Source organism: Equus caballus, chromosome 3 (genome assembly GCF_041296265.1).
Source record: "Equus caballus isolate H_3958 breed thoroughbred chromosome 3, TB-T2T, whole genome shotgun sequence".
In the NCBI taxonomy this organism is placed as follows: Eukaryota; Metazoa; Chordata; class Mammalia; order Perissodactyla; family Equidae; genus Equus; species Equus caballus.
The window spans coordinates 111,698,076-111,712,902 of NC_091686.1; the positions used below are offsets into that span (position 1 = coordinate 111,698,076).

The 14,827-nt window shown below is 37.3% G+C and overlaps 1 protein-coding gene across 12 annotated transcripts in view; it reads left to right on the forward strand.

The window, feature by feature from the left end:
• LCORL (ligand dependent nuclear receptor corepressor like) overlaps window positions 1–14,827 on the forward strand; it is a 152,420-nt gene that overhangs the window by 128,506 nt on the left and 9,087 nt on the right. The gene's annotated exons all lie outside the window — the stretch shown is intronic.

Genomic DNA, 14,827 nt, shown 5'->3' on the forward strand with positions numbered 1-14,827 from the left:
ATACGCCTTACTCAGTTATACTGACCTGACATTGATGCCTCAGGGAGACTCTTCCCCTTAGAAGCCAGCAACATAGAATGAGTACCATAGCTGCCAACATAGCCAGTTCCAACTCTGCTTATTGGTAAGTGCTAGACAATTCAGGATAGGTAGGAGTGTGATGGTTCTGACCGATTACTTCCCTGACATGAAAGATTGCCAGGTTACATTTGGAAATATAAGGATAATATCATATGGTTGCATTGTTACACTATATTTTAGAGAAGTTTTTTAGGGGGTTGGAGAGGTGTTGATGGTTTTATTTTTGTACTTTTGTTAAAACTTTTTTAAAAGCAAAGAAAAATATCAGTCTTATTAAAATATTAAAAACAGTAGTTAAACTCGAATTTTAATAGGTTAGATGATTATTATGGCCTGTAAAATTCAATTATTTAACTGAATAACTTTAAAATACCTATTTCAGTAATATGTAATGTGCAGTGATTAAAATTTTAAAGGTGGTGAAATTAGAGTCTCCGTTATGAAAGATGAATGAAATCTAAAAATAATGCCCTGTGTTTCTTGCCCGCAGGATAACTAAAAATAACATTATAACAAATAATATGTCAGGAAAAAAGAGGGAAGAAGCCTGATAGTGATTTAAAAGTCAAAAACTTATAATTCACTTAAAAATATACACACACATTTTTAAAAGATTGTCATGAATGGACAATAAAGTGCAGTGTTTCATTTTTAATTCTTTATACCATCCTCATTTCATGCTCTTAGAGTTTACCAAAGGTAGTTTGCATTAACTTATTTTACAACAGAACCGTATTTTGTCCTTCCAACTTCTTGACCATTGTATCTTCCTAAGGTATAAATATAAAATTTAATATAATTCTTCATTTCACTAAATATGAGATCTCCCTAGAAAAGTAAGATGGAAGATGCCTAATTATTACTTTTTCAAATTTAACTTCAAAATCCTTTTGTGATATTTAAAAAACTTTTAGTATCATATTGAGTTGTTTTTCACCTTTTCTCGTTTTAAAATTGCTAGTACTATTTCCTGCTCTGCTTAAAGTTTTATTTATCTTTTACTGATAACTTTCCTTCTTTATTTTTTAACATTCTTTTTTTAAAAATCAATCAGCAAGGACATTATTTTTACAAAGTTGTACTTATAGCAATATTTGTTATATTTATCTGATTTTTAAATGTTTCTTAAGGTGTTTTTTTTTTTTTCTCATTATTCTTGGTATTCCATACTTTTTTTTTGCCTTTTTGGAAATGATGCTAAAAATTCATTATTTTTTATGTGTGTTTTTCTTCTTCATAGAATAATTAGTGACTGGAGACTTGAGAGAGAGTTTTAACAACAGGACTTTTCTAGAAAAATTCCTAGAGCAATGTATATAATGAATTATAGAGTGTTTCTATTGATGAAAAGCTTTGCTTCTACCACGAATATCTTGTTTTTGTACATTTCAACAGTGCTTGTCTAGATATAGTTTAATACATAGAGTTTTAAATTTTACATTTTACTACATTTGTACTGCTGTGTATCAACTGTAGACGTGGAAAGGAAGAAGAAGAAATGCAATTCTAGCCTATTCTTAGTTCAACAAGTAATGAATGCCTACCATATGCTTTTAGGCACTGTAGAAGGTTCAGAAAGTTCCCTTTCCATCTAAGTGAGAAAGCAAGACCTACATCATTTATTTATTCAATAAATAGAGTGTCTTTATGTTTAAGTGGGATATTAGATGTGTTCAGGGGATATAATGGCTAAAGTGATGGTTTGTGCTCTCGTGGAGCCTGTCATCTCATGGGGGATGATTGTGAACAGGCAATTCCAGTAGAAAGATGAATGCTGTGATGAGGAGAGATGTGGATTGTAGAAGCACATAGAAGCCAGATTGAACCCATGTTTAGAGAATTAGGCAAGGATTCCTACATAGTCACATCTAAACTGAGACTTGAAGGATGCCAAAGTATTACAAGTCGGGAGAGGAGTATTTCAGGCTAAGCAAACTGCACGGAAAATTTGGGTAGCGAATTGAGCAGGCTTTTTTGGAACACTGAGCAATTTAGTTCATATAGCAGAGGCATAAAATAGAATTAAGGATGGAGCAGGAGTGGATGGAAAAATGGCAAAAGGTAAAGCTACTGAGGGACGCATAGCCCAAATTGTGAGATTCACATCAGTTAATGAAAAAAATGTTTTGAGCCCAATAGTGGCAGCACTGAAGAATAATAGCTGTATTTGAGAGAGATTTATGAAGTAGAATCAATATGTCCTAGAGGGTAGAGGAATAAAGGATAACATCCAGGTTTTTGGCTTGAACATCCGGGTAAATGATAGTAACATTTGCTGGGATATAAAAGAATACTCGGGCTGGCCGATGGTGCAGCGGTTAGGTTGCACATTCTGCTTCAGCAGCCTGGGGTTCGCTGGTTCGGATCCCAGGTGCAGACCTATGCACTGCTTGTCAAGCCACGCTGTGGCAGGTGTCCCACATAAAATAGAGGAAGATGGGCACGAATATTAGCTCAGGGCTAGTCTTCCTTAGCAAAAAGAGGAGGATTGGCAGCAGATGTTAGTTCAGGGCTAATCTTCCTCAAAAAAAAAAAACCTCAGTTTTAGACATAGGCAATTTGAAGTACCTAGTGGAATATCCAAGAAAAGGAGCAATTAGTTGATATGGGTCTGTTAAGGAGAGAGGTCTGAGCTGGAGATAAAGATTTGGGAGTCAGCAAATAATTGAAGCCATGAGAGTCGAAGAGATTGCTCAATGTAAAATGGGAAGAGCCTAGGGTCTCAGAGTCCCAAAGATATGAAGAAAGGAAAAGATGTATACAGAAGGAGACTGATGAAGGAGTCAGGAGGTCAGAGGAAAGCCAGGAAAAGTATTTTAAGAAGGGAGAAAACAACAGGTAAACTGTTGGTAAGAGGTCAGTTAAGCCTTAAAACATTTCCATTGAATATAGCACAAGATGTTATTTTAGTGATTTGGGAGAGAGTGGTTCTGATGGGCTAATAGGGCCAGAAATCATGATTGAGTAAATGCAGGAAGAGGAAATGAGGAAAATTAACAGAGAAAACTATGAATGACTATGATTGAAGAGGAGATAGGGAGGTAGTGAGAGGAAGCCTGGTTGAAGGCAAATTAAAAAAAAAAAAAAAAAATGTAGATGCCAGTGGGAAGAAGCCAGTAGAAAATGAAAAGTTGAAGATACAAAAATGAGATGGCAAGCAGTAGAAATGAAGTGAAACCCCTGAATTGATTATTGGATATTTTGGGGCATCACTAGAGAGATTGGTCTTGGCCAGAAGAGGCACTTCTCTCTTAAAGCATGAGAATAGTGGGAAAAATACATGGGGATGCGAATCAGTTTATAAGTTCATGGGCAGAATGGTGAGGACATTAGAGTCTATTGTCTATGAATCGAGAGGTAATCTAAGAGTATTATGGTGCGTTTTGAGCAAGGTGGACAAGGCTTGAAAGACTGACTCAAGAAATAACAGGATTGAACAGCTTTGTGGTTTACCTCAGCTGCAAGAATGTAAGTTTGGAGAAAGCTGGGTCCTTAGACTTAACAGTACTTGGGTTCACCAAGTGAGTATAACAGAAAGACAAAGAGATCAAGCCAAGAATTAATTCTGTGAATTGTGAGAAACTTATATGATCCAAGTTTGGTTCTAGAGTGTCTTTTCTAATAGTAGCACACAACATAGATTTGAGGAGGAGGCAAAAGGGAGTGTGTGAAGGGCCAGTTGTAAGAGATGATTTTTGAAGTGATAATGGCCTAAAATGGAACATGACTATTGAAAATACTGATATAGACCTTTTTAGTATCAGTGTCTTCTGAGATCCCAAAGCAAATGTGTGCCTAATTGATAGATATTTGGATGTAAAAAAAACTGACTGTGTACAGCTCTGGGGAAGTTTGCAGACTAGAATAACCTACTGTGGACTTGGAGCTACTGTAACTCATAGTACTCATCCTGAAATGTTAAATTTTCCCGCAAAAATTCAGAATTCACGTTGACACTTTGAATTGGATTCTGAGATGACTGAAAAAAGTTCAGTTTGTCAGCTTCTCCTGTTTTGTCATCTATCCTCAAAAATGATTGAATACGCGTTTTTTTCCATTCTGAATTCTGGTTTTCACACAGGTGTATAACTGATGGGTGATTTTTAATTAATATATACTTCCTCTACCTGAAACTGAGACTAACGGTGCATCCTCCTCTGCTCCTGCTTATGAACATTTTACCACATTTTTTGAGTCCTAATTCAAAATGTTCTTTTAAATTTGTGTCGTTGAGGCAACACTTGGCACAGAATATCCTTAACATTTTAAAATAAAATTTAGAGTTAGAGTTTCTTCATGTGCTGTTATTCTGCATCATAATTATTATTTAACACAGAAACTATGAAGCATAGACATGATTTTCTAAATTTCGTTTTGATAGAAAAACATTTCCAGATGATTCACAGTTACCTTAATCTAGTTTGCTACACAAGCATTCCAGTGATGTATTCCAAGAAACATCCCATCTATTCCCCCAAGATGTGTGTGCTCTGAGAGTTCTGTGGTCTGTAACACTGGGAAACACTCAGTTCTCTTTTCTGTGCTCATTGAGTCACAGTGCCCCATTAGCATGTTAAGCTGTGTTCTCCACGCTTTATGTATGTCGCAGCTTTTTACACCTCATAGAACACAGTCTGGGGAATGTAACTGGGAAGCTGCTCTACAGAGTTTCCTGCTAGGGTTTCTCTGTATTTACTGTGATTTTCCCAGAAAGAATGTAGTGACTGTAAAAATATAAGTTAATTTAGATACTAGATTTGTTCTTGTGGTGCATAAGTTAGAATAATCGAAATTTTAAGTGCTTTATTAACATTCGCCATTAAAGGAACACTGTGGTAAATACCTATACGCTAGAGATGATCTCATTCTGATGAGTCTATTTTGTAAGTTTCATTTTTGTGAATTAATTTTATTTCATGTTGAGTTAAGAAAGGAAGAGCTATGGTAGCAGTCACTTGAATAGTGGCTTTACTATCGATATTACAAACCATGAGAAAATATCCTATGAATTTAGGAAAACATGTGAGATCACTGTCTCCTCAAGTCTTAATTAATCCACAGACTTAATTTGGTCAGAACTGGATGAAATGAAGGTAGACATTCTAACTTAAAAGTTAGTGAATTCATTGACATATTCTTCTTTATATGGGCTTCATATTACCACTTTGCTAATTGTCAGTGCCGGAAGTAAAACTATTAAAACTTTGACTCACTTATTTAAAGTATTCTAATGAAATCAGAAATTTTTAATAAAAATCCATTCTGTTTACAATAGAGGTTTTTTCCTGTCATCGTAATTTTCATACGAACTGAGTAAAGAGAAGAGTTTTAGGTTTTGAAGAGCTTCTAACTTGCCATGATACTTTATTAAAATATAAAACAGCTACTTTGATAATCCCTTGTCTTGCTGCTTTTTCTTAGAATTTTTCTTGGATGTTTTATATCCCATTGCTTTGTCAATTATTACTGAGTTTTTCAGGATATTCTGCTTTACTAATTGCCCCACATCTTTCATGGAAAACCATTCAGTTTATTCAACAAATATTGGATACTTTTTCTTTTGATCTACCAGTCATCGTGTTAGACATTAGAGTCACAAAGGAACTGAGGAAATTTATCAAAAAATATTTCAAGTTGTTTTTACTTTGGCAACATAATTAGTATAACTTGAAGAAAGGTAATTTAGTTGATCTCTACACTAATGGATATGGAGTACAGAACTGTCTTCAAACATAAAATTAATTCTCTAAATCTGGGCGTCTGGCCTGTGGCCTGCCTTGTAGGTAGTTTTACTGAAGCGCTGCTGTGCTCGTTCGCTTACATGCTGTCTGCTGCTGTTTTTGTACCACAGAAGCTGAATTGGGTGGTTGCAACAGAGATCATAAAGCCCACAAAGCCTGAAATATTTATTGTCTGGCCCTTTGCAGAAGTTTACCAACCCCTGTTTATATCAGTACAATTTTGATGTGATGTGGCTAGAAAAGAAAGTCATTGGATTTGGTTTTATTAGATTAAGATGGTTATATCCAGTCCACCCCTGCACCCCACCCACCCCCTCCCTGTAGTCCATTCCCTCCTCCCACAGGGTACCATATAGTTGCTTTGTTTTGTCTTATCTCTGTGGGACAAGACCTGTCTTAATCCAGCACAATGGTGCTGGGGGAGCCGTAAGTGCCAGTTTTATTGTTTTGTAAATGTTTATTCTCTCCCTGCAGCTTCCAGACCTGCTTTGTCTATCTGAGGTAAGTTCAAGGGTCACCCTCTTCTCTTCCTTAACCTGCTGCTCCCACCTCTTAGAAAGAGATTGCTTCAGTGTTCTACCCCTGTGTTCTCTCTTTCTTCATTTAGGAATTCACAACGTTTAGTTCAGCTCTCCCAGCCACCGTTTGTTTCCCCCTCGTTTTTCCTGGGCGGTAAACAGTTCTCTGTGTAGTGGACCTGAGCATTCTATGATTATCATAATGTTGAACCTACTGAATTCACCTATTTAATTACAAAAAGAAAAAAAGGCAGAGTAGATGTCTGAATAATTTCATCCTGCCAAGTTTTTTCTTGGTTGCTTTTGTTTCATTTTAAACAAGCCCTTGGCTTCTTTTTCTTCCCCGCCATCCCCCCAACCTGGCAAATTCGTTTGTATACTACTTTGTTTCTGTGTTGTATAAACATAGAAAGCTAGATTTTAAAGACCTGTATCTGTAGACCCCATTAATTTATTCTTTCAAAAATGTTTGTCTCTTCTGTGCCAGGCAGGAGGGTAGACATATGGGATGTAATGGGGGACAAAGCTGGATACCATTCCTGCCCTCATGGTTCAAGTTAATTAGGAGAGGCAGACATTGAGTAGATAATTACACAGACCTTACAAGTTCTTAATTAGTAGGTGATACTATGAGAATTCCTTACAGGGTGATTTTACCAAGTCAAGGAAGTGAGGGAAGACTTCCCTAAGGAAGAGGCCATTGAGCTGAGCTGTGAAGGGTGGGTAGGAATTAACTAGGCCAAGTGGCAGAGAACTGGGAGGGGATGAGTGACTTCCCGGGAAGGAGGAATTGCCTGTGAAAAAACTGACAAGTGGTATTCTTGGCAGCTAAGAGGGTAACACATGACTGTGTGTGTAGAGTCAAGACAGAAAGGAGGAACATGATGTCAGGGGTGAGAAAGATTGAGGAGTAAGTGAGGGATAGACCGTGCAGGTTCTCATAAGCCATGTTTATGTTCTTTGAAGAGCTTCCCATTGAAAATCTCCTAAGAGATTTAAATTGAGAGTGTATGGGGAAGGTATATGACGTCATCAGATTCTCCTTTCTAAAAGATCTCTGTGACTGCATTGTGGAAAAGAGTGAAGGCATAGACCATTATGGTAGTCCGAGTGAGAACTGTGCTACTTTAAAACAGTGATTGACAAATTTCTGTGTGCATCAGAATCAGCGGGAGGGCTTGTTTAAAAAGAGATGGTTGGGCTCCAACCAGTCTGTGTTTTAGTAGGTGGAGTGGGGCCCAAGTGATGCTTATGTTGCTGGTCCAGGAGCACACTTTGAGAACCATTGCTGTGGAGTGTAGAGTGTTGTAGAGATAGGAAAGAAGATTAATTCTCTACTAATATGATCATTCTGTTGTAATTTCCCTCTAAACACTAACTATATCCCACAAATCTTATTCTTCTGTGTTTTCACTTTCATTAAATTAGAAATATTGTCTAATTTCCTCCTGATTTCTTGTTTAACCCATGGATTATTTAGAGGTGTGTTGTTTAGCTTCCAAATATTTGAGGACTTTCCAGATATCTTTCTGTTACTGATTTCTAGTTTAATTCTGTCATGGTTGTAAAATATACTTTGTGTGATGTTAATCCTTTTGAATTTACTGAGATTTGTTTTATCATCCAGAGTCTATCAAGATTTATCTTAATCAATGTTTTGTGTGTTCTTTAAAACACTGTGTATTCTGCTGCTGTTGGGGTGGAGTGTTCTGCAAATGTCAGTTAAGGACATCGATAGATAGTGCTGTTCAACTCTTTGACATCCTTACTGAGGTTCAGTCTGCTTGTTCTATTCTTGAGAGAGGGGGTGTTGAAATCTGCAACTGTGATTCTGGATTTTTCTATTTGTCCTTTCAGTTCTATCAGGTTTGTTTCATGTATTTTAAAACTCTATGATGAAGTGCATACACATTTAGAATTTTTATGCACATTTGATGAAGTGACTCCTTTATCGTATGAAATGAACCTCTTTCTCTCTGGAAATATTCCTTGCTCTGAAATCTATTTTGTCTGATGCGCTGTATCATTCCGGCTTACTTTTCACTAGTGTTAGCGTGGTTTATCTTTTCCCATACTTTTATTTTTAACCTACTTGTGTTTTTATATTTAAACTGAGTTTCTTCTAGGCAACATATAGTTGTTGAGGCTTACTTTTTCATCCAATCTGACAGTCTTCACCTTTTTAATATACCACTTCCATTTAATGTGAATGATATGATTGGGTTTCAATCAGCCAACTTTCTGTCTTCTTTTTTTTTTCTTATTGAGGTATAATTGACGTATATAACATTATATTAGTTTCAGGTGTACAACATAATGATTTGATATTTGTATATATTGCAAAATGATCACCATAATAAGTCTAGTTAACATCCATCACCACACAGTTACAATTTTTTTCTTGTGGTGAGAACTTCTAAGATCTACTCTCTTAGCAACTTTCAAATATGCAATGTAATATTATTAAATCCAGTGACCGTGCTGTGCATTACATCCCCATGACTTACTTATTTTATAACTTGAAGTTTGCACATTTTGACTCCTTTCACCCATTTTGCTCTCCCTCTGGCAACTACCAATCTGTTCTCTGTATCTATGAGCTCTTTTATTTTTAGATTCCACATATAAGTGAAATCTTATGGTGTATGTCTTTCTCTGTCTGACTTATTTCACTTAACGTAAGGCCCTCAAGGTCCATCCACGTTGTTGCAAATGGCCAGATTTCCTTCTTTCTTATGGCTGAATAATATTCCATTGTCTATACATACCACATTTTCTTTATCCATTCATCCATCCATCAGTGGACATTTAGATTGGTTCCATATCTTGGCTATTGTAAATAATGCTGCAGTGAACATGGGGGTACAGATATCTTTTTGAATTAGTGTTTTCATTTTCTTCAGATAAGTACCCAGAAGTGGAATTGCTGGATCATAGGGTAGTTCTATTCTTAATTTTTTAAAGAACTGCCATACTGTTTTCCATAGTGGCTGCACTAATTTCCATTCAAACCAACTGTGCACACGGGTTTCCTTTTCTCCACATCCTCGCCAACACTCGTTATTTCTTATCTTTTTGATAGTAGCCATCCAACTTTCTGTTTTCTGTTTGTCCCATCTGTTATTTACTTCCTTTTTTTCCCTCTTGCCTTCTTTTGGATCAGTTGAGTGTATTTTATTATTAAATTTAGTCTCTTAATTGACTTTTTTTTATAACTACTTCTTGTCAAGGTTACTCTATATATCATTAACTTATCGGAGTCTACCTTCAAGTAATATTATACCACTTCATGTATAGTCTAAGAAATTCATAGCAGTGCATTTCCTTTTCCTCCCTCTGAGCCATTGTGCTATTGTCATATATTTTACTTCTGTAAATGTTATAATCCTCTCAGTATGTTGTTCCTTTTTTTTTTTGGTGAGGAAGATTGTCACTTAGCTAACATCTGTGCCAATCTTCCTCTGTTTTATATGTGGGATGCCACCACAGCATGGCTTGATGAGTGGTGTGTAGGTCCACACCCGGGATCCAAACCTGTGAACCCCAGGCCGCCAAAGCAGAGTGCGCAAATTTAACCACTACGCTACCAGCCTGGCTCCATGTTATACTATTTTTGCTTTACACAGTTATCATTCAGGAGATTGTTAAAGTAGGAAAAGTATTTTCCCCATGAATTTACCATTTCTGGTGCTCTTTCTTCTTTTGTACAGATCCAAATTTCCATCTGATATCATTTTCCTTCTGACTGAATAACTTCCTTTAGCATTTCTTATCTCGTGCAGATTTGCTGTTGATTAATTCACTTAGCCTTGCCTTTTTGTGTCTGAAAACATCTTTATTTCACTTTTTTCGAAAGATATTTTTGCTGGATATGGAACTCAAATTTGACTATATTTTTCTTCTAGTACTTTGAAAATGTTGCTCTGCTGACTTCTAGCTTTCATTGTTTCTAGAGATAAGACTCTGTCATTCTTACACAGGCTTACCTCACTTTACTGCACTTTGCAGATATTGCTTTTTTTTTTTTGCTTGAGGAAGATTGTCCCTGAGCTAACATCTGTGCCCATCTTTCTCTGTTTTTATATGTGGGATGCCACGACAGCATTGCTTGTTGAGTGGTGTGTAGGTCCGCACCTGGGACCCAGACCCGCAAACCCTGGGCCACCAAAGTGGAGCACACAAACTCAACCACTATGCCACTGGGCTGGCCCTAATATTGCATTTTTTACAAGACCGTCTCCCAGCAAAAAGATGACAACTCACTGAAGGCTCAGATGATGGGTTTTTAGCAAAAGTATTTTTTAAGGTACGAACATTGTTTTTTTAGACCTAATGCTATTTCACACTTAATAGACTACAGTATAGTGTAAACATAACTTTTATATGCATGGGGAAACCATAAAATTTGTGTGACTCACTTTATTGTGATATTTGCTTTACTCCAGTGATCTGGAACCAAACTCACAATATCTCCAGGGTATGCCTGTATTTGCTACTCTGTATGCGAGGTGTCTTTTTTTCCTCTGGATGCTTGTAAGGTTTTCTCTTTATCACTGGTTATCAAAATTTGATTATAAATTGGCATTCTTGCCTCCATGTTTTCTCTGCTTTGAGTTTTATGAACTACTTGGATATGTGAGTTTAGTTTTTATCACATTTGGAAATTTTTCAACCATATTTTCTTTAAATATATTTCTGTCTCTCTCCTCTCTCTTCTTTTGGGATTCCAATCACATGTGTTCTGTTTCACAGATCACTGATACTGTGTTTTTCGTCAGTTTTTTCTCTGTTTCATTTTGGATTGTACTTTTCTGTGTTTTTAAGTTCATTACCCTTTTCTTTGGCATTGTCTAATCTGCTGTTAATAGCAGGATAATTTTCAGTTCATAAATTGTATTTTCACCTCCAGAAGTTGAAGTTTAGTCTTCTTTGTGTCTACCATATTTCTCCTCCTCTTGTTCTTGCTTTCCTCAACTTCTTAAATATAGGAAATAATTTAAAATATCTGCATTAACAACCTTGTGTGCTGATTTTACAATCATTGTTATTTATCAGTTCCTGTTGATTGATTTTTCTCCTCATGGATTTTTCCTGTTTTTTGCTTGCCTGGTAATTTTGGATTGGAAGCTAGAAATTGTAAATTTTATGTTGGATTTTTTTTGTGTGTGCAAATACCTGAAACATTTTTGGGCTCTGTTCTGGGACACCATTAACTTATCAAGAAACATTTTGATTCTTTCAAATCTTGTTTTTTGAGCATTGTTATTAGGCAGAGCCAGATCAGCCTTTAGTCTAGGACAGTGGTTCTCAACTGAGGATGATTTTGCCCTGCAGAGGACATTTGGCAATGTACAGAGACATTTTTGATGGTCACACCTAGAAGGTGGAGGCCAGCGATGCTGCTAAACATTCTACAATGTCTAGTAAGACAGGCCCCCACAACAGAGAATCATCTGGCCCCAAGTGTCGATGGTTGCCAAGGTGGAGAACCCTGCACTAGGGCTAATTTTACCCCACCAGTGAGGCAACAGCAATACCTACCTCAGGAGTCTACTTAATGCCCCATGTCTTAGGAGGTCTTTCCATCCTTGCTGGTGGGAACACAGGTTATATCTAGGTTTCTACATGGCCTTTAGGGATTTCCCACCTGGTCCTTTTCAGTGGTCTTTTCTCAGCCTTGGGAAAACATTCATGCACTGACGAGTATTTATCTACAGACTCGAGGGGGACCCTGTGCACATCCCTGGAGCATGCTCTCTCTGTCTCTGTGCAGCTCTCTCTCCTGTACTCTGCCCCACAGATTCTAGTTGCCTTGGACTCCTTCACCTCCAAACTCTGTCTTCTCGTCTTAGGAAGATTTCCAAGCTCTACTTGGGATCCTCTCCCTATACTGTAGCCTGGAAACTCCCCAGGCAGTAAGCCAGAGCAAATTTTAGGACTTATCTCCTTTGTTTCCCTTCTTTCAGGGATCACTGTCATTCTGTACTTCCTGCCATCCATTGTCTTAACATTATTTCATAAATTTTTTTCTGTTGTCTAAGTTGGTTAAAGGGAGAGGGTAATCTGGTTCCTGTGACTTCATCATGGCCAGAAGCAGAAGTCCCAGATTTATTCTTTTAACAAATATTTATCCAGTTTAAATAAGTTAGGTGCTGGAAATAATGTGCTGAACAAGACCAACAAGAATCTGTACTCTGATCGAGCTTGTATTTTAGTGAGCGGGGGAGAAAATGAAATAGAAAAGGCAGTGGTAAATTCTGTGTTAATGAAATTAGATGACATTAGGAGTTTCTAGGGGGAGCTACTTTAGGTTGAGTACTCAGGAAAACCCTTCCTGAAGAAGGAATGTATAAGCTGTGGGTGGAGTTGAGATGTCTAGGATATCGCTGATGACTGAAACTGAATATGGATGAGAACCCCTAAAGAGAGATCACAGAATAAGAAGAAAAGAAAGCCTGCGACTCAGCCTTGAGAAATTTCAGCATTTATTAGCCAGGTAGAGTAGGATGACATGCAGTGGAAGGAAGAGGCAGAGGAAAGCCAGTATTGTGTTTAGTCTCAAAAAGTCATAAAAAAGTGAGTTTCAAGAAATAGGATCTCTTCCTCTGCTCGGGCTGCCATAACAAAATACCATAGACTGCATGGCTTAAACAGCAGAAACTTATTTTCTCGTAGTTGTGGAGGCTTGAAAGTCCAAGATCAAGGTCTGGAGGGTTCAGTTTCTGGTCAGGGCTCTCCTCCTGGCTGGCAGATGGCCATCTCCCCGTTCTCTGCTGTCTCCTTTTCCTCTCGTAGGGATACCCACCCCGTCAGATTACTGTCCCACCCTGTGACCTCATTTCACATTAATCACCTCCTAAAGGCCCTGGATCTCTTAATATAGGGAGTTAGGGCTTCAACATATAAATCTGAGGGGTACACAGTTCAGACCATAGCAGAGGAAATGGCGAACAGTGTTGAATGTTGTTAGGAAGGCAACAAAGTTGAAAACTAAAGATCATTCATTAGATTTACCAGTTCATTGGTGACTTTAGTAAATGCTGTTTTCATGGAGTGAAAGGCCTGGAAACCATATTGGAGTAACTTAAGGAATGAGAGGTAGGAAAACAGTGATAGCAAGTATAGTGTAACTCATTAAAATAATCTAGCTCTAACAATGTTAACTTGAGGAACATGAAAGATTGAGTGAAGTCTTGTTTTTTAAGTAATGAGAGACCTTGCACTTGTTGAAACATTATGGTGAGGATCCAGTTGGGAAGAGATGGTCTATTATTTATCTACAACAATATTTAGCTACGACAATGCTACATCACAAACCACCCCAGAACTCATTATCTTACGTTAAATAAGCATTTATTTCACTCATGAATCACTCTGTGATTGGCAGATAAGGCTAGGAGTTTCTTTAGATCTTGGCGGGGCTCCTTCACATGTCTTGGTGTTAGCTGGTTATCAGATGGGACAGCTTAGCCCTGCTACCTCTTGTCTCTCAGCATCCATCCAGCAGGCCAGCCCAGGCATGTTCTCATGGCAAATGCAGAGGTGTAAGAGTGAGCATAAATGCCCAAGCAGTTTCTCAATCTTCAGCTTGCATCATATTTGCTAACAATCCATTGGCCAGAACAAATCACATGAGTGAGGCAGAATGAGGAGACATTCCAAATGATGGGGCAAAGAGAGTGAATACAGGGATGGCTGAAGAATTGGGGCTACTAATGCAATTAATCTGCCATAGATGGTGTATTTTTTTAAAAAAGAGAGGATCATTGATTAAGTTCCTGAGAAGGCAGATGGGAACAGGGTCCCAAAACATTCTAAGTTTGTCAGCTTCTGCAATCTTTTATAGTTAGCTGGTTAGCATTATTTTAGATCAACAACTTGTTAATTGCTTTTAATTTCACATTAATTTAGTACTAAAATTTCCCATTTTATTTTCGTAAAGGAATTTGAATCACATTTATGTATTTATTGGATATTTGAATACCTATTATATTTAAGATACTGCCTTAGGCACAGTTATCAAATTAATTTAATAGACAGGTCTGTTGAGAAATTCAAGGAGTGGCTTTCCGCCCCTACGTGGCCAAGGATCACTTCCAGATTACATCACAGTGCAAGCTGTGTTCATTGATTTCTGAAGAGAATTAGTTTTGTGCCCTTTATCTGACTATAATAATTTCCTTTATTCTATTCAACTAAAAATTCAGGTGGATATCCTGTTTCTCGGTAGAAACTCTTCTTTCCATTCTACAAGGTTTCTTATGAATTCCTGATTATTATGGGTTGCTCTAATAATCTTAATATCGCTTACTAGTTAAGCACATACGAAGCACCAGTGTGCTAATTTTTATATTTAAAGAGTCATTTTCCTAAAATTGGTTGTAGTAGCTTGCAAATCTAGGCTTCTAATCCAAGACCATCAGACTTCAGGGTCTTGCTCTTAACCACCAGGTTCTTCTCCTCTTCCAAATAACCACATCAGATAAT